Here is a 20,929-nt window from a genome sequence, read left to right on the forward strand (position 1 = left end):
TGCACGCTTTCACCGGGCACAAACACCACCAGCCATCAGTGTAAGCTTACACGGCCACAAACACCACCAGCCGTCAGTGCACGCTTCCACCAGGCACACACCACCAGCTGTCAGTGCACGCTTTCACCAGGCACACACACACCACCAGCTGTCAGTGCACGCTTTCACCAGGCACACACACACCACCAGTCGTCAGTGCATGCTTTCACCAGGCACACACACACACCACCAGCCGTCAGTGCATGCTTTCACCAGGCAAACACCACCAGCTGTCAGTGCATGCTTTCACCAGGCACACACCACCAGCTGTCAATGCATGCTTTCACCAGGCACACACACCACCAGCCGGCAGTGCACACTTCCACCAGGCACACACACCACCAGCCATCAGTGCACAATTTTTTTATTGTTTTATTGTTTGTTTGTTTTTATTACTTTAGCACAGTTACTTAAAACCATTGCTATAAAAGTCAGCATTAACACGTTTATCATATTAAAAGAAACAAAGCTAAAAAACAACTCTCCAGGCTTAATGACCATTACAAATGTAAAGGAAACAGTCTTACATTTGCCAAGGTAAACATTACTTTGCTAGACCTAAAATAAAAAATAAATTATGACATAAGATTCTAAACCAGGGGACAGAAAAAGTCTGTGATAAGTTTTTGGGGGGGAAGGGATGGAAACACAGGGATCAAAGGAGGTAAAAAAAGATTGTCCAAAAGTCTCACATATTTTCCAGACCTTGCAAGTACTTGAATGTCTGTAGACGTAAAGCACAGGGCCGATGCCTCCCAGCATGTTCTGATGCCCCATTTTAAATACAAAGGTTTTAAGAGAGACCTTCTGGGGGAAGCCAGGGCGGGGCAACAGCACAAGAGATGCAGCCATGATTCGGAGTGGTAATTACACAGTCTGCAAGCCTCCCCTTGCTTGTTGGAGCCCATCTGTTAAAGGCCGTCGAACACAGGCCTAAGAGTCGCATAAACATTATGTTCTTCCGTGCTGCTGCATTTAAGTTTTCTTGGAGATAAGGTTGCGATTTCCCGGGAAGGTAAGAATTGTTCAAGGGAAGCAAAATGGTAGATGCTTTTACAGCCTGAAGGTCCATACGATGGGATATTAGTTTGACCTGCTTATTGATAAGTTTTTTCCAGACTGAGTATGGAATGGTGTCTGAAAGGAGAGATAAGTTGTCAATCTCTAGCACTGTTATGGCCTTTTCAATCTGAGTGTTCCAGGGGTTACCAGGACTAGAAAGAGTTTCTTTTAGCTGGGATTTTAAGGTATTATCACCGGCTTTTAGTGACCTTATAAAATATTTCAGGGTGTCTGCCGCACAGTAGATTGATTGTCTTTGTAAGCCCAGCTCCAAACGTAGTCTTGCCCGCTGGATGAAACTTGGGAGATTGAAGATTTTTTTATAAGTGGAAATTTGAGCGAGATCAAGACTAACAGAGCATGCACCGGGGAAGGCCTGATGCCCGTAGGCTAAGGCAGGAAGTAGAGTGGCTTTAGTCACCTTCAAAATGGGTTCAGCAGAGGGGCTGCTCAGGGACAGGTTCAATCGTGTCAGGGGGTATGTAATTGTTCCTGCTCTCTTCTTCAAGGCGGCTAGATGAGTTGCTGGTCTAGACGTCTCGTTGAACCAGACTCCCAGGTAGTTGTATTTTAGGGTAGTTTTAATCCTGGCAGGCCCAATGTTCCACTTCAAGCTTTTCTTATTCTTACATCTGCCTAGTACCGTGTCTTTTCCTGGTTGATTTTAAGGGCGTTGACGGTGTTGTATATGTCGAGCATACTTAAGGCTCTTTGGAGACTCGATTTTGCTTGGTCCATTATTACAATGTCATCAGCGTATTGTAATATGTGCAAAGACCTTTTTGCAGAGCCCAGTCTTGGCGGAAGAAGATTACTGTTCTCCAAGAATATTCCAATGTCGGCTGTATAAAGATTGAACAAGAGAGGGGCAAGAACGCAGCCTTGCTTTAGCCCGTCTTCTGTAGCAATTTTTGAAGAGATAGTCTTTGGGCCAGTTTTAATTCGCACCCACGTGTTCTTGTGCAGGGAGATGAGTGCTCCTAGAAGGCTCTGCGGAATCCCCCACTTGTTCAGTTTCCTCCATAAGATGTTTCGAGATACTTTATCAAAGGCTGCACTGTAGTCTATAAAGCAGCAGTAAAGTGGGAGATGGTTTTTTTGTGCTGCTTGTTGACTCAGAATGGCTAGGGTTGTGATATTGTCTATTGTGGAGGCCGATGCCCGAAACCCTGTTTGGTAATAAGGTATGATGTTATTTTCTGCGACCCATTTTTCAAGTGACCTTAGAAGACACCGGGCGTATGCCTTTGCCTCTAGATCTAGTAGGGCGATAAGTCGGTAATTAGCCGGTGACGTGGGGTCTCCTTTCTTAAATATGGGGCACAGAATCGAGCCTAACCAGGAGTCAGGTAGCTGACATGACTTAAACACGTTGTTATATAGGGGGGTCAGACATTCCGCCCACTCTACCAGGGCACATTTAAAAACCCCAGCAGGCAGGCAGTTGGGCCCTGGGGCACCGTCGTTCTTCATGGCTCGCAGATATTTGGAGACCTCAGCTGTAGTGGTCAGCTCGTGAATTTCTGTATAGATGGAATCAGCACGGTCACTTAATTCAATCACCACGGGATCCGAGGCATCATTGCAGTATAGCTGAGACACGTGCAGTGCACAATTTCTACAGGCACACACACCACCAGCCATCAGTGCACACATTAATTGTTCATGCATCCACAATTAACTATTGTAGCTATCGCCGTATGGCACCCTTTACGTTTAAACATATTCATCATATAATGCGCAGCATGACACCATTGCTATAAAAATAAAGACACATTTTTTTGGCCTACAATTTATAGACTTTTGTTGCAATTGGTGTTGCAATATTTAGCAATGCCAATAGCTCAAACTTAATTAATGCGAGACCTATTGCATTGCAAATGCTTGTTTTTATAGCGTTTAGTGCATTCTGGGAATTGTAGTTTTTCTTTTTTAAATTACGAGTATTATTTCAAAACTCATGACAAGCGACAGCTGTGAGCTAAAGGGCCAGGACTGCTCGGAGGTGTCAAGCACACAGAAGGGGATGCCGAATGCTTCCATCTGTCTAACCAAATCCATTGTTCCTTTGCCCTCCACCCACCTCAGTGTGGACCCAGCCATATGCAAATCATCCTTGACCCTGCTCCAATAGGAAGAGTCCATATGCAAATCAGCCTTGACCCTGATCCAATAGAAAGAGTCCAACCCAAACTGCCAGGCCAGGTCCTCCCTGAAACCGAACACAAGTAACCCAGGCCCATTTCACACTGACGGGGGCTCTTCAGCAGAGCCAGCTTGGCTGCAGTGGCACAGCGAGCGGAAGAAGGATGGGTCGGGGTGCGATCAGAGCGATTGCCAGTGGTCAGACAAGTTTCAGGCGTTCCTCCCGTCTCCTTGTATCTGCTTGGAGGTGTCACACATCAGCCGCGCAAGATTCCCTCACTCACACGGGGATACCCCTACAAACCTCGGAGTCAATTCTCGGCTTTGTAAGAGCAGTCAGCCATTTAAAGGTATGTCTTTACGATATGTCTAACTATATAATGGCTGCACTGAACCTGGTCATGTTTGGTATCAAACATGTTGGAATCATATCCTAACGCTGATTACGATGTTGTAGGTATGATCCAATGTACTCCCTAGGGTACCCCTCTATACTCCTGGTAACAGTCTTTCAGGGTCTGCAAGCAAGCTAGTGCTGCTGAAGACCACAGACCCGATTCTGCCCCCCTGCTGCTCGAACAATAGGTTTCCTGTCACTGGGTGGTGTGACCACCTCCCAGGTAGGACTTAGTGTATTGGGCTGGGGTGGGTCCGCTTGTCAGTGCCACCAGACTGCTTTGAAGGGCATAAATGGTGCCCTCCTTGCATACTCCGGTTTGAGCCAGTTGAGAAATCCTTGGTTCCAACTCTGGTGCGAAACTTGACAAAGGACAGTGGAGTATCCTCCCCTCTGTCCAGCACCTCCTCTGAGAGGGAACCCCGAGTCGTCCCAACCCTTTCCTTAGGGTATTTAAGGGCTCCTCTGTGGGTGGGTCCTCAGATTCCTCATGGGACCAGACTCAAGCCTGAAACTATGTAACTCTTCTACCGTCTGGACACTTGGACTTCGTTCGGCTTCGCCTAGAACCAACACTGCATCAAGGAAGAATCCTGCTGCTCCTGTTCGCTCTGTTCTGCAAGTCCTCTGCATCGCCTGTGTCTGTGCTTCATCCAGGTTCTCCAGAAGGCTTGTGGGCATCAAGAACATCCGGAGATATCTCCCTTGGAGTGAAGGAGTCACTCCCCTGCATCTGCAGGCACCAGCTGACCGGTCTGCTGCTCGTGTCGTCCTACGGAGTTCCCGAGGTCCAGCAATACAGGTGGGGGTTCTGCAGCTCCCTAGAGGCCTGACCTGTCTTCTCACCAGTTTTGAGGACAGTATCACTCATTTGGCCACTGGGACCACAGCCCTGTGCACCGTGTTAGACTTGTCATTGCCAAGGCCTGCTGGCTTTGCACTCCAGAGATCTTCGGGCTACTAGAAGCTCCAGCCTTCAGCACCTCAACCTTCAACTTTCAAAGAACAGCATCCTCTCTGCAGTCCCTGCATCGTAGGCCTCCATCTTGGGTGAGCTGCCCGAGGTCCTCTTGCGACTCCAGTGCCTTCGACCTGTGGGTCCCCCTAAGGATCTTCTACTGCTTCAGTGGGCTCCCCTGCTTTCTCATGCCTGATCTGACTCTCCTGCTTGTGGTGAGTCCCTTGGACTTTGCTGGTCCAAACATTGCTCCATTTTCGTTTACCACACCATTGCAGCTACCAAGGCGTGGTGGTTCCGCAGGACACCAACCACCTACTCACTGAAATCCGATGTGGGGCAGCTCATGCACAGCTCCTGGTCTTCCTTAGCATTGCCTGGTCCTCACAGCTGCAGTGACAAGGTCACCGTCTTCACTTATTGAACCTCCAACATCGGTGGGCATTGTGCTTTCATGCCTCCTGGTCACATCCGAGTGGCATAGACTCTGTCCCATCTGCTTGCAGTTTCTTCACTTCCTGAATTCACCGTTGGATCCCACCGGACTTCTTCAAGGACTCCCCCCAGATGCATTTCTTCCAAAGTCTCCAAATTATCATCTACGGCAGGTTCTGAGGTCTCGTTACCCCTATGCATCTGGCTTCCCTGGTGAAGGTAAACTCGTTTCTGTGGCATCCACGGGTGGGGTGGCTCTCCAGCCTTCTGTCCTCCAAGGGGTTTCTTCGGGGTCCTCTGGTAAGGGTCCTTGTCCTGTAAACCTGCAACCGCAACTTCTCCATTGAGTTCCATTGGGCATGTGACTGTGTTTTCACTCTGCACACAACCTCTGTGGTGTTCCAAGGTACTTACCTTGGGTTTTTCCTTGTGTCCCCCGGCTCATCTGAGTCTTCTGATCCAAGTCTAATTCTCCTTAGCAGTTTGCATTTCATTTTCTTGACATAAGGTTTGGCCTCCCCGGGGGCGCAAGGTGGCGCACGACCAAGATGCTCACAACACAAGGAGGGAGGTACCCTAGGAACCAATAAGGGACCGGGTTAACAAGTATGAAAAAACAAGAAAAACGTCCCTAGATGTTGGGGGTATACCCTAGGGCGTAAGATAACCCCACCAGCAGGACTTGGGGGGTATCTACGCTTTCAGAGACAAAATTATATTACTAGAATCAACATACAATAACTCAAATAGAGGCTAACAGTCAGTGTAGGAACCCTGTATACAATTCACCACATTAGTTAAGAGACTATAATCTTCACCAGTGTTAAAAATCAACAGATTATTAAAAACAATACAATTTGACTTTACATTAAGAAAAATTTATACAATCAAATACACATTTTAAAAAACCAAAAGTCGACGCGGCGTTTCGGTGTCTTGTATCGATGATAACACCTTCTTCAGGACGGGTTTTTAAAAAGAAATCTCTAAAAAAGTAAGATTACAGAAACATAATCAACAGAGGCCTATTGTACACTGACGTTAGCTTAACTCTAGATGTCACAAATAAAGAACATGCACATTCATTTTAGACATTAGTGATCCCTACATTCAAACTTGTATGCAGAGAAAGACAAAAACTCTTTTATATACTTTTCTCACATTTGTGAATACCAGGCTAGATAGCGACATTCCTAGGGTCTCTTTTATTTAGAACCTCGATGAACATTTGTTACAGATATTCACATTTATCCTAGGTTCACAGAAATGTTACTTAATCAGGGTTGTTTCTACATCAGACTCACTATTTGCTTAGATTGCAGATACCCTTTGTCAAAACAGGGTTATCTATAAGGTCCCCTAGCTTATCATTCTCGAGCCTTGTGGTCACTGTCTAAATCAGGTGGGCACTTTTTTACACCCTGAATTTATCAACCTACCTCAGATATTTTGAGGGATTCGGGGCATATGAGATATCTTGAGGGTGCAGTTTTTTCAATCATTAATCTGCCTCTCATAGACTTTTCTTCATTCGATGGAATATGGCAATGCTTATTCCACCTAGGGGGTAAATTTCATAGTTCAGGTATACCCAATCAATATTTTGCTTACTATGCTTGTTGCTAAGTGACATATACAGAGGTTCATTACCTGGATATTAAAATTCATAAGTGTGGTCAGTGATGTATCAGGGGTGACCACCGTATGTCTTTTCAGCTTTACAACATGTTACTGCAAAAGGACAAAAATACATTGTTTTTTTTGTTAAATCGAAATTTTGAACCAAAGAAGCCTGAGTCTTTTAATTAATGGCCAAAGAATTCTTTTCTACTTGTTATACCTTTTTTAGTGTAGTATGGATAGATTTCCAACTTGTCTTATGTAGATAGAGGCTTTCATATATGTTTCATTCCATTCTACCAGCTCGCGTTCTATTCCTTTCAGTTTTTCGGGATAACGCTGTTTGTGTTATCAAAACAAAGATAAAAGAGCGTATCAGAAATGGTTTCATAGCTTCCCTACTATTTATAGACATTATCAAACCATTATTTATGTCATCAGATTTTTAAATACGGGAATATTTAGGCAGTAGTGCTATTCCCCTACCGCCAAGGCTGTGGGAGCCTTTGCCCTAGGAGCAGAAATCCTCAAAACGCAAACTTAAAAGTATTCGGTTTTATCATTTTTTTAAAGCGCATTAGCTAATCGTAACATGAACCCGTGCTCAGGGTTAAGGGAAATATTTTCTTTCAAATATGACTGTTAACAAATTTACCTATGTGTGCCTCTTTATTAATGTTTTTTTCGGTTGGAACAGAATATTAGTCAAGCCCAGCGTAATATCCGGAGGAGCTTGGCAAAGGTCAAAAGTACTTGCGCTTAGACTAATTTTCTCCGCTGTATGCGTTAGTATTATAGACCATTATACAAGATCGCGCAATGATGTTACTGTGTGCGTTCGCATTGAATACAGTTATGCAAAAAACGCTACGATGTTACTGGGTTTCTTTTAATATATGTACCATTACTTGTAAAGGGAATTTGTTTTAAGGAAACTAGGTTACACCCAGTTCCCACACATAACGGTTCTTAGTTAGTGGGCTCTCTATCATTACTTTAAGAGAAGCAGTCGCTAGGCAGTTCTTACCTTTCGAGTGGGTATCGGCCTCCCTGTCACCTGGTCCTGATACAGCTTCCTCATGGAATGTTTTGTGTTACATGGTGTCCCCTTTTATTAAGCGTTTAAGCGCGATATTTTGAGTGGGTGATCACGTGTGGTTAGTCCTGTTAGCCCATCTCGGGAAAATGCGTCGGCCATGTTTAAATGTGCGAGCTACAGGTCTAAGATATATCCAGAAGGACACAGATCTAAGATATACCTCAAATGGAATGATATATATTGCTTGATGGTCCATATTATTCAATTACTAATATGCTGTATTTGTTTTTTCGAAAAGACTTAAACGCGCGATGTTTCATGTGGATAGGCGCGATGTTTTGGTTGGGTAATCGCGTGTGGCTAGTCATAAAAGCCCATCTCGGGGAAGGGCTTCGGCCATGTTTGAATGTGTAAACTAAAGGTATAAGCTATACATCCAGTAGAATGTTTAAGTGTGTAGACTACAAATCTAAGGTATACCTTCAAAGGAGTGATGCATATCGTTCGATGGCCCATTTTATTCAATTACTAATATGCTCTATTTGTTTTTTCGTAAAGACATTAAAGGGCGATGTTTCGTGTGGATAAGCGCGATGTTTTAGTTGGGTAATCACGTGTGGTTAATCATGTGAGCCCATCTCAAGGAAGGGCATCGGCCATGTTTGAATGTGTAAACTGAAGGTCTAAAGTATACCTCCAGTAGTATGTTTAAGTGTGTAGACTACAGATTTAAGATATACCTCCAATCAATTGATGCATATTGCTTGGTGGCCCGTATTCGTCCGTTTCTGATACGATGTTTTTGTTATTTCGTAAAAGTATTAACGCACGATGATTTATGTAAATATACTTGTCAGCCAGGCTCAGGAGAGAAGAGTGTCGGCCATATTTGAGTGTGTTTATTACACTTCTGAAATATCAATGGGTTTGGCTCATGCATATTAATGGATAGCCTAACCTATACCATCCCTAATCTGATATCCTGTTATGTAAGAAAACACCCATAAGCTCCTACCTCGTTAGAACTACATGGGGCTTTTGCTATGGGCCGTTGGGTATATTTATAATATCCTCTCCCAATCTTCTTTACTATTGAGTCCTTGTCTCACAGTATTGAATTTCGACATATAAAATTGTTCGCGCTTTTTGCGCTTGGTATTTACATCTCCTCCTCTTGTGCTCATTTTAATGGATTCTAGGACACACCACTTCAGATCTTGGTTGGTGTGTTTAGCCATTAACCAATGGTCTACCAGGGGTGCAGTGCTTTTCTTGGTTCTTATAGCAGACCTGTGCTCGTTTAATCTAATTCTTATTTCCCTGGAAGTTTCCCCTATGTAAGTAAGGTTACATGGGCATTGAATTAGGTAAATGAGGTTTTTTGACCTACAGTTATGAAAATCAGCAAATTTATGAGTCTTACAATTTAGTGTTATTTCTGTACCTCTAATGATATCATTGCAGTTTCCACATCCACTGCACGGGAAAGTTCCTTTGGGTAGAGGATTTTTATCTATGGTCGTTTGTCGCTCTTGATTGATTTCCCTATATGTTTTCACTAGACTATTTCTGATTGTTTTGTTCCTCCTATAGGAGAACATGGGTTTAGGAAGGATTGTACCGTTTTGGTTGGACACCAGATTCCAATTTCTATTTATTATATTCTTTATTTTATTGTTAATACTGCTATGATTGGTTACGAAAATAAGTGGTCTATCTTTCTTTTCATTGTCCCTTTTGTTGAAAAATTCATCCCTGTTATAATATTTAGCCCTTTTGTAGGATTGACGTATAAGTTTCTTCGGGTACCCTCTTTCTAAGAATTTTTCAGTAAGGATTTGGGCATGTTTATCATAATCTGTATTTTTGGTACAGTTTCTTCTCAGTCTGAGAAACTGTCCATATGGTATATTATTTTTTTGACAGGCTGGGTGGTGACTATCAAAGTGTAACATAGTATTCCTGTCCGTTGGTTTCGTGTATAATTCAACAAGGAGTTTGCCCTCACTATGTTTAATTGTTATATCTAGAAACTCACACTTGTGGTTACTGATACTATGCGTAAATCTTAAGTTGGTGTCTCCTAGGTTGAGCCAATCTATAAACTCAATCAAATTTGCCTCTAGGCCTGTCCAAATAAAAAAGATGTCATCAATGTAACGTGTCCATTGTGACACATTTTCGAAGAATGGCGCCATCGAGTTGAAGATATGCTTATCTTCAAATCTTGATACGTAGAGACAAGCTAGGCTCGGCGCACAGGTGGCCCCCATGCTTGTTCCTTTTGTTTGTTTAAACAGAGTTTTCTCAAACAGAAAAATATTATTTTTAAGTATCAATGTTGCACATTCCACTATGAATGTTGAATGGGGGTTTAAATCATGGTCATTAGTTTGCAACATATCTGCCACCATGTGTATAGTGTCATCCTGTGGAATGTTAGTATACAAGGCCTCTATGTCTAGGGAGACCAAGAACTGGGTGTCTGAATTAAAGGGCAGACCTTCAATCTTTCCTATCATTGATGTGGTGTCTTTTATGTATGCCCTTTGGCTTTTAACCAATGGTTGCAAAAAGATATCAATATACTTGCTTAGGGGTTCGGTTACTGAATTGATACTTGACACAATTGGTCTCATTGGGGGGTCTAATATATTCTTGTGCACTTTTGGCAGGCCGTATAGCGCAGGTATGGTGGGGTGTTCGTTATATAAGAAGAGGTATTCGTCTTGGCAGATAATACCATCTTCCTTAGCCCATTGCAATAGTCTAGTAATCTTATCTGCAAGTGACCTAAGTTCCTCTCTTGTAGATGGGCAGTAGTGTTCTTTGTTATTAAGCATGGAATGCATTCGAGCATTGTAATCCTGGGTATCCATTATCACAATGCTACCCCCCTTATCTGCTGGCTTTATAGTAATAGAAATGTCCTTTTCTAGTGATTTAAGTGCATGTCTTTCTTTTTTTGAGAAATTTTGTTCTACCCAGTGTTTTTAATCTAGGAGTTCAGAGATACTTTTCTCTACACAGTGTTCAAATACCTCAACATCTTTTTTCACCATGTTAATTTGGGGAGTCCATTTTGATTTAGGCCTTAGCCCTGATTTATTGTCATTAAGGACTCTAGGTTTACCTTCAAAAAATGCATTCAGACGAACCTTTCTAAATAAGCTTTGTAGGTCACGTTCTAGACTATATTTATCTATTGGGTTGGCAATTGCAAACCCCAAACCTTTCTCTAAAACCTTTTTATCATCGTCCGAAATTAGTCTAGACCACAAATTGATAATGGGTGCTTTCTTGTTTAGTCCCAATTCTTTTTGCTTCTCGTGTTGTAATGACGTGGTTGGTATTGTTTCTGGGGGATATATGTTCCCCTCCCTCTTCCTCTGCCTCTCTGGGCTCCAAAGTTCTTTTGACGGTCTTCTAAAAAAGGAAGACTCTGTCTTGTGTTATTAGTGGCTGGATCTGTTTCCTTGTTACTATTTTCTTGTGGTGCCTCATTTTCTGATTCTGAACTCGTGTACGAGGTATCAAAAAAGCGCACCTTTCTATTTTGGAAGTTTCTATTTGGCTGTGTCCACTGTCTCCTGTTATTATGATCTTCCTGTGGTTTGTCATAGAAATCCTTCTGGAGATAAGGATAAACTTTTTCTATGTCATACTGTGCCACATCTTTTCTAAATTTGTTTGATTTTTTATTAGTCATAAATTCTAGATACCCTGCTATATCAGCTTGAATGTCTTCCAGTTTGCGCTTGGCGTCTTCTAGCGCGTCACATTCCTTCAGTTTGGCTTCTAGTTCTTCTATTTCAGCTCTTTCTATGATGAGGACATCTTGTGCGGTCTCAATTATGAGCAGCATCCAGTCCCTGCTGCATCTGTTTGCTATTAATGTCCAGTTTTCTATGAATTTTTTGACCTTAACAAAGACTCCAGGTTCATTTGTTATCTGCAACCCCTTAGGGATAATACCTTTTTTGCAGTATTCAATCAGGAAATCAGCATGTAGGTCTGTCCTTATAATTTTCTTTTTAAGGTTCCACAATTCTCTCCATTTTTCATCTTTACTGTTATCAATAATCACAGTTGGAGTCTTCCTAGAGGAACCATGGATCAGTTTGTTAAACTGATCTTCTGAAAATCCGTACGTTTTGATACCTTCCATTTATCTGTACTAAAAAAGCTCCCCAGCTAAAAAGCTGTATTAATGCTCACAACACAAGGAGGGAGGTACCCTAGGAACCAATAAGGGACAGGATTAACAAGTATGAAAAAACAAGAAAAACGTCCCTAGATGTTGGGGGTATACCCTAGGGCGTAAGATAACCCCACCAGCAGGACTTGGGGGGTATCTACGCTTTCAGAGACAAAATTATATTACTAGAATCAACATACAATAACTCAAATAGAGGCTAACAGTCAGTGTAGGAACCCTGTATACAATTCACCACATTAGTTAAGAGACTATAATCTTCACCAGTGTTAAAAATCAACAGTTTATTAAAAACAATACAATTTGACTTTACATTAAGAAAAATTTATACAATCAAATACACATTTTAAAAAACCAAAAGTCGACGCGGCGTTTCGGTGTCTTGTATCGATGATAACACCTTCTTCAGGACGGGTTTTTTTAAAAAAAATCTCTAAAAAAGTAAGATTACAGAAACATAATCAACAGACGCCTATTGTACACTGACGTTAGCTTAACTCTAGATGTCACAAATAAAGAACATGCACATTCATTTTAGACATTAGGGATCCCTACATTCAAACTTGTATGCAGAGAAAGACAAAAACTCTTTTATATACTTTTCTCACATTTGTGAATACCAGGCTAGATAGCGACATTCCTAGGGTCTCTTTTATTTAGAACCTCGATGAACATTTGTTACAGATATTCACATTTATCCTAGGTTCACAGAAATGTTACTTAATCAGGGTTGTTTCTACATCAGACTCACTATTTGCTTAGATTGCAGATACCCTTTGTCAAAACAGGGTTATCTATAAGGTCCCCTAGCTTATCATTCTCAAGCCTTATGGTCACTGTCTAAATCAGGTGGGCACTTTTTTACACCCTGAATTTATCAACCTACCTCAGATATTTTGAGGGATTCGGGGCATATGAGATATCTTGAGGGTGCAGTTTTTTCAATCATTAATCTGCCTCTCATAGACTTTTCTTCATTCGATGGAATATGGCAATGCTTATTCCACCTAGGGGGTAAATTTCATAGTTCAGGTATACCCAATCAATATTTTGCTTACTATGCTTTTTGCTAAGGGACATATACAGAGGTTCATTACCTGGATATTAAAATTCATATGTGTGGTCAGTGCTGTATCAGGGGTGACCACCGTATGTCTTTTCAGCTTTACAACATGTTACTGCAAAAGGACAAAAATACATTGTTTTTTTTGTTAAATCGAAATTTTGAACCAAAGAAGCCTGAGTCTTTTAATTAATGGCCAAAGAATTCTTTTCTACTTGTTATACCTTTTTTAGTGTAGTATGGATAGATTTCCAACTTGTCTTATGTAGATAGAGGCTTTCATATATGTTTCATTCCATTCTACCAGCTCGCGTTCTATTCCTTCCAGTTTTTCGGGATAACGCTGTTTGTGTTATCAAAACAAAGATAAAAGAGCGTATCAGAAATGGTTTCATAGCTTCCCTACTATTTATAGACATTATCAAACCATTATTTATGTCATCAGATTTTTAAATACGGGAATATTTAGGCAGTAGTGCTATTCCCCTACCGCCAAGGCTGTGGGAGCCTTTGCCCTAGGAGCAGAAATCCTCAAAACGCAAACTTAAAAGTATTCGGTTTTATCATTTTTTTAAAGCGCATTAGCTAATCGTAACATGAACCCGTGCTCAGGGTATGGGAAATATTTTCTTTCAAATATGACTGTTAACAAATTTACCTATGTGTGCCTCTTTATTAATGTTTTTTTTCGGTTGGAACAGAATATTAGTCAAGCCCAGCGTAATATCCGGAGGAGCTTGGCAAAGGTCAAAAGTACTTGCGCTTAGACTAATTTTCTCCGCTGTATGCGTTAGTATTATAGACCATTATACAAGATCGCACAATGATGTTACTGTGTGCGTTCGCATTGAATACAGTTATGCAAAAAAGCGCTACGATGTTACTGGGTTTCTTTTAATATATGTACCATTACTTGTAAAGGGAATTTGTTTTAAGGAAACTAGGTTACACCCAGTTCCCACACATAACGGTTCTTAGTTAGTGGGCTCTCTATCATTACTTTAAGAGAAGCAGTCGCTAGGCAGTTCTTACCTTCCGAGTGGGTATCGGCCTCCCTGTCACCTGGTCCTGATACAGCTTCCTCATGGAATGTTTTGTGTTACCTGGTGTCCCCTTTTATTAAGCGTTTAAGCGCGATATTTTGAGTGGGTGATCACGTGTGGTTAGTCCTGTTAGCCCATCTCGGGAAAATGCGTCGGCCATGTTTAAATGTGCTAGCTACAGGTCTAAGATATATCCAGAAGGACACAGATCTAAGATATACCTCAAATGGAATGATATATATTGCTTGATGGTCCATATTATTCAATTACTAATATGCTGTATTTGTTTTTTCGAAAAGACTTAAACGCGCGATGTTTCATGTGGATAGGCGCGATGTTTTGGTTGGGTAATCGCGTGTGGCTAGTCATAAAAGCCCATCTTGCGGAAGGGCTTCGGCCATGTTTGAATGTGTAAACTAAAGGTATAAGCTATACATCCAGTAGAATGTTTAAGTGTGTAGACTACAAATCTAAGGTATACCTTCAAAGGAGTGATGCATATCGTTCGATGGCCCATTTTATTCAATTACTAATATGCTCTATTTGTTTTTTCGTAAAGACATTAAAGCGCGATGTTTCGTGTGGATAAGCGCGATGTTTTAGTAGGGTAATCACGTATGGTTAGTCATGTGAGCCCATCTCAAGGAAGGGCATCGGCCATGTTTGAATGTGTAAACTGAAGGTCTAAAGTATACCTCCAGTAGTATGTTTAAGTGTGTAGACTACAGATTTAAGATATACCTCCAATCAATTGATGCATATTGCTTGGTGGCCCGTATTCGTCCGTTTCTGATACGATGTTTTTGTTATTTCGTAAAAGTATTAACGCACGATGATTTATGTAAATATACTTGTCAGCCAGGCTAAGGAGAGAAGAGCGTCGGCCATATTTGAGTTTGTTTATTACACTTCTGAAATATCAATGGGTTTGGCTCATGCATATTAATGGATAGCCTAACCTATACCATCCCTAATCTGATATCCTGTTATGTAAGAAAACACCCATAAGCTCCTACCTCGTTAGAACTACATGAGGCTTTTGCTATGGGCCGTTGGGTATATTTATAATATCCTCTCCCAATCTTCTTTACTATTGAGTCCTTGTCTCACAGTATTGAATTTCGACATATAAAATTGTTCGCGCTTTTTGCGCTTGGTATTTACATCTCCTCCTCTTGTGCTCATTTTAATGGATTCTAGGACACACCACTTCAGATCTTGGTTGGTGTGTTTAGCCATTAACCAATGGTCTACCAGGGGTGCAGTGCTTTTCTTGGTTCTTATAGCAGACCTGTGCTCGTTTAATCTAATTCTTATTTCCCTGGAAGTTTCCCCTATGTAAGTAAGGTTACATGGGCATTGAATTAGGTAAATGAGGTTTTTTGACCTACAGTTATGAAAATCAGCAAATTTATGAGTCTTACAATTTAGTGTTATTTCTGTACCTCTAATGATATCATTGCAGTTTCCACATCCACTGCACGGGAAAGTTCCTTTTGGTAGAGGATTTTTATCTATGGTCGTTTGTCGCTCTTGATTGATTTCCCTATATGTTTTCACTAGACTATTTCTGATTGTTTTGTTCCTCCTATAGGAGAACATGGGTTTAGGAAGGATTGTACCGTTTTGGTTGGACACCAGATTCCAATTTCTATTTATTATATTCTTTATTTTATTGTTAATACTGCTATGATTGGTTACGAAAATAAGTGGTCTATCTTTCTTTTCATTGTCCCTTTTGTTGAAAAATTCATCCCTGTTATAATATTTAGCCCTTTTGTAGGAGTGACGTATAAGTTTCTTCGGGTACCCTCTTTCTAAGAATTTTTCAGTAAGGATTTGGGCATGTTTATCATAATCTGTATTTTTGGTACAGTTTCTTCTCAGTCTGAGAATCTGTCCATATGGTATATAATTTTTTTGACAGGCTGGGTGGTGACTATCAAAGTGTAACATAGCATTCCTGTCCGTTGGTTTCGTGTATAATTCAACAAGGAGTTTGCCCTCACTATGTTTAATTGTTATATCTAGAAACTCACACTTGTGGTTACTGATACTATGCGTAAATCTTAAGTTGGTGTCTCCTAGGTTGAGCCAATCTATAAACTCAATCAAATTTGCCTCTAGGCCTGTCCAAATAAAAAAGATGTCATCAATGTAACGTGTCCATTGTGACACATTTTCGAAGAATGGCGCCATCGAGTTGAAGATATGCTTATCTTCAAATCTTGATACGTAGAGACATGCTAGGCTCGGCGCACAGGTGGCCCCCATGCTTGTCCCTTTTGTTTGTTTAAACAGAGTTTTCTCAAACAGAAAAATATTATTTTTAAGTATCAATGTTGCACATTCCACTATGAATGTTGAATGGGGGTTTAAATCATGGTCATTAGTTTGCAACATATCTGCCACCATGTGTATAGTGTCATCCTGTGGAACTTTAGTATACAAGGCCTCTATGTCTAGGGAGACCAAGAACTGGGTGTCTGAATTAAAGGGCAGACCTTCAATCTTTCCTATCATTGATGTGGTGTCTTTTATGTATGCCCTTTGGCTTTTAACCAATGGTTGCAAAAAGATATCAATATACTTGCTTAGGGGTTCGGTTACTGAATTGATACTTGACACAATTGGTCTCATTGGGGGGTCTAATATATTCTTGTGCACTTTTGGCAGGCCGTATAGCGCAGGTATGGTGGGGTGTTCGTTATATAAGAAGAGGTATTCGTCTTGGCAGATAATACCATCTTCCTTAGCCCATTGCAATAGTCTAGTAATCTTATCTGCAAGTGACCTAAGTTCCTCTCTTGTAGATGGGCAGTAGTGTTCTTTGTTATTAAGCATGGAATGCATTCGAGCATTGTAATCCTGGGTATCCATTATCACAATGCTACCCCCCTTATCTGCTGGCTTTATAGTAATAGAAATGTCCTCTTCTAGTGATTTAAGTGCATGTCTTTCTTTTTTTGAGAAATTTTGTTCTACCCAGTGTTTTTTATCTAGGAGTTCAGAGATACTTTTCTCTACACAGTGTTCAAATACCTCAACATCTTTTTTCACCATGTTAATTTGGGGAGTCCATTTTGATCTAGGCCTTAGTCCTGATTTATTGTCATTAAGGACTCTAGGTTTACCTTCAAAAAATGCATTCAGACAAACCTTTCTAAAAAAGCTTTGTAGGTCATGTTCTAGACTATATTTATCTATTGGGTTGGCAATTGCAAACCCCAAACCCTTCTCTAAAACCTTTTTATCATCGTCCGAAATTAGTCTAGACGACAAATTGATAATGGGTGCTTTCTTGTTTAGTCCCAATTCTTTTTGCTTCTTGTGTTGTAATGACGTGGTTGGTATTGTTTCTGGGGGATATATGTTCCCCTCCCTCTTCCTCTGCCTCTCTGGGCTCCAAAGTTCTTTTGACGGTCTTCTAAAAAAGGAAGACTCTGTCTTGTGTTATTAGTGGCTGGATCTGTTTCCTTGTTACTATTTTCTTGTGGTGCCTCATTTTCCGATTCTGAACTCGTGTACGAGGTATCAAAAAAGCGCACCTTTCTATTTTGGAAGTTTCTATTTGGCTGTGTCCACTGTCTCCTGTTATTATGATCTTCCTGTGGTTTGTCATAGAAATCTTTCTGGAGATAAGGATAAACTTTTTCTATGTCATACTGTGCCACATCTTTTCTAAATTTGTTAGATTTTTTATTAGTCATAAATTCTAGATACCCTGCTATATCAGTTTGAATGTCTTCCAGTTTGCGCTTGGCGTCTTCTAGCGCGTCACATTCCTTCAGTTTGGCTTCTAGTTCTTCTATTTCAGCTCTTTCTATGATGAGGACATCTTGTGCGGTCTCAATTATGAGCAGCATCCAGTCCCTGCTGCATCTGTTTGCTATTAATGTCCAGTTTTCTATGAATTTTTTGACCTTAACAAAGACTCCAGGTTCATTTGTTATCTGCAACCCCTTAGGGATAATACCTTTTTTGCAGTATTCAATCAGGAAATCAGCATGTAGTTCTGTCCTTATAATTTTCTTTTTAAGGTTCCACAATTCTCTCCATTTTTCATCTTTACTGTTATCAATAATCACAGTTGGAGTCTTCCTAGAGGAACCATGGATCAGTTTGTTAAACTGATCTTCTGAAAATCCGTACGTTTTGATACCTTCCATTTATCTGTACTAAAAAAGCTCCCCAGCTAAAAAGCTGTATTAATGCTCACAACACAAGGAGGGAGGTACCCTAGGAACCAATAAGGGACCGGGTTAACAAGTATGAAAAAACAAGAAAAACATCCCTAGATGTTGGGGGTATACCCTAGGGCGTAAGATAACCCCACCAGCAGGACTTGGGGGGTATCTACGCTTTCAGAGACAAAATTATATTACTAGAACCAACATACAATAACTCAAATAGAGGCTAACAGTCAGTGTAGGAACCCTGTATACAATTCACCACATTAGTTAAGAGACTATAATCTTCACCAGTGTTAAAAATCAACAGTTTATTAAAAACAATACAATTTGACTTTACATTAAGAAAAATTTATACAATCAAATACACATTTTAAAAAACCAAAAGTCGACGCGGCGTAATATAATTTTACGCCCTAGGGTATACCCCCAACATCTAGGGACGTTTTTCTTGTTTTTTCGCACGACCAAGATGGCCACACACCAGTGAGGCTCTTGCAGCTTGGTGGCATAATCCTCTAATTATCCTCCTAAAACAATAATCCTGTCTTTCAAGCCTGCCTCGACTTCTCAAAGCAAACCCTGACTCCGGTGAGGAAATTGTGGCTCTTTGACCTCCACAGACCATTCCTTGACTGAGTCCTGCTGGACCCGGTGGAGACGGAGTGGTATGCTTGGAGCCCAGTGTGGCTTCTGCCATGAAGCGAGCCACATGGATCCCATGTGGCGCTGGGCCCTGGCCTGGCTCACAAGGGTGGCCGCACTTATCTGACAAACCCTATCTTTAATCGGCTGCCAGGATCGGCTTGCTGCTTTCTCTTACTGCCTGCTGTGGTGTCTACCGCCCGCTGTGTGGGGACAAGATCCAGTGAGAGCTCTGCGGACCTGAGGAGGTGATCACTGAGTCAGCGACCCGGCAGGCTGGGGGAAATGGAGCAAACACAACCATCTGCTCGCGCTCACGAGCCCTGGTGGTACTCGACCTGGACTTAATAATCATTAGAGATCCACACGGAGGTTTCTGCAGCGCCCTCCCTCCAAGCAGCTGCTCCCAGTTCGCATTTACAAGCCTGGCGATTTAACTACAGGATTCCGGGGCACCACGCCCCCGTGACCGGACCTCGGAGATATTCCCTGGAGGATCTGTGTGCCTCTCGCCAGGAGACTCGCCTGATTCGGTGTGACAAGGGCCACACAGGGGGACACCCGTGGACCGCCAAGCACATCCTGAACCGGACTTAGTGACTGCAACACCGAGCGGTTATAAAGCCTATAGACAGGATAGACCCAAAAAACGGGGTGGCGGGTTAGCTATTATAGCAAGAGACAGATTCGAGGTTATGACCTCACTTATTCCAGATACCTCCTGCGAGGCTCTTTGGTATACAATCAAACTTAGTCCCCTTTATAATTTTAAGGGTCTATTGTTATATAGACCCCCAGGAGCCAAGACTGGCTTTCTGGCCAACTTAAGTTCAACACTAGAGTCACTTGCGCTGAGGTTCCGTGACAATTCTAAGTGGTGTTTTTGACTCGCACGAATATGGTCGAGTCTGGTATCTATGAACCGCAAATGTCGAGTTTAGTGGGTGTACGCGTTTTCGCTGTGCTAACCTAAATCGTTTGTTTGTTTCGTGGGTTTCTTCATCTGAACCCACGGGTTCCATCTTGGATACGGCATCCATTTTGTTTCTTGCCCTCAAGTAGCCAGCGAACGGACGCTGTCCGCTTCGTGACCCTGGGATTCCCAAACTCTTGCGGAAGACTCGTTTCCTTTGAAGGTGTCTTTATGATGAGGGGGATGACACCGCAAGGCAGATGGCCCCGCTCGAGGCTCATCTTGCCGTGCCGGTCTATTGTCTCAGTTGTACATTCATTAGGCGCGTCCCCTTTGATGCCTGCAACTCGTGTTTCCTGATACCACCCCCCTTGTTACACCCTCTTCGATCTGTTCACTGTCCTTGTCTTCCTCTGCACCTGTTTCTGTCCCTTCCTTGATTCGTTTACTGCTGAATGGAATGTACTAATGGTGGGAAGATGTACTTTTACAGTTGGGAACTGCCAAATGTTACTGTAATTATGTTCCGGGCTCTGAATACATGAAAGCGACTCCCTATGATCTTTACGATGGGAACCAGGTTGTAATCCTTTGTGCACCATGTTATTCTATGCTCAAAAATTGTATAAGAAGAGCGATCCACAGATACAATTTGAAGCAGTCTCCGTGAACTTACATGCTATGTACTTCTCGTGACTTCTGTGTTCCCTGCAGTAATAAACCTCGAATCTTTGACGCCGAAGGAAGTGTCCCGTGTCTCTGTCATTTGTACGCCGGAACAGGTTACCCACGAAGGTTTTAGGTGTTATCCCCGGCACCGCTGGGTCTTAGAAAAACCCAGTCCTTCAGCGCTCGAGAGTTCCATCACGGTGTTGGGCGATATGAACTTTCACCTAGATGACAAAAACCATAAAGATACCTCAGCCCTTATTTCGGATATGGAAACCATGGGACTCAAACAACTGGTCACATCGCCCACGCACCAGGCGGGACATATTCTAGATGGGATCTTTTCCAATGTTCAGGGTCTACAGGTCTCGGATATCTTACCGATGACATGGACGGACCACTGTGCAGTATTCTGCACTTTGACAATAAATACCTCCTGAACAAGGCAACCACTGTTGCTCGCCAGGGTCCCTTTAAAGCATGGCATAATATTAA

This window comes from Lissotriton vulgaris, chromosome 4_1 (assembly GCF_964263255.1).
Source record: "Lissotriton vulgaris chromosome 4_1, aLisVul1.2, whole genome shotgun sequence".
In the NCBI taxonomy this organism is placed as follows: domain Eukaryota; kingdom Metazoa; phylum Chordata; class Amphibia; order Caudata; family Salamandridae; genus Lissotriton; species Lissotriton vulgaris.